General features: G+C 54.7%; 1 protein-coding gene across 2 annotated transcripts in view; it reads left to right on the forward strand.

Moving 5' to 3' along the window:
• The window catches only part of LOC106873591 (uncharacterized), a 22,424-nt gene that overhangs the window by 20,437 nt on the left and 1,583 nt on the right, over positions 1-404 (forward strand). The gene's annotated exons all lie outside the window — the stretch shown is intronic.

Below are 404 nucleotides of genomic sequence, written 5' to 3' on the forward strand. Positions count from 1 at the left end.
GGAGGTTGTCATGGATGCTCCGGCCCGGCACGGTGCACGTTTGCGCCTTGCTGACCAGTTTCTCAATGACAAGCGCCAACCGCTTGGCTAACACCTTGGCCAAAATTTTCAGGTCTGCATTGAGCAGAGTGATAGGCTTAAAGTTATCTATGACGTCTCCCTTGTTTGGATCTTTCTTCAGCAGCGTTACGGCTCCTCGGATCACAATACCAGGAATGCTTCCGTTCTGCTGCCAGTTGCAGTACACCGCCGCCAAGACGTCTCCAAACAAGTCTGGCATACAGTTGTAAAGCTCGTAGGGCAGACCATCCAAACCCGGAGATTTGTCTCTCGAGCATCCCGCCATCGCGTCCCTCACTTCTGCCGCCGTGATGGCACCTTCGCAGCACTCCGCCTCTCTTGCC

Source organism: Octopus bimaculoides, chromosome 10 (genome assembly GCF_001194135.2).
Source record: "Octopus bimaculoides isolate UCB-OBI-ISO-001 chromosome 10, ASM119413v2, whole genome shotgun sequence".
Taxonomy (NCBI): domain Eukaryota; kingdom Metazoa; phylum Mollusca; class Cephalopoda; order Octopoda; family Octopodidae; genus Octopus; species Octopus bimaculoides.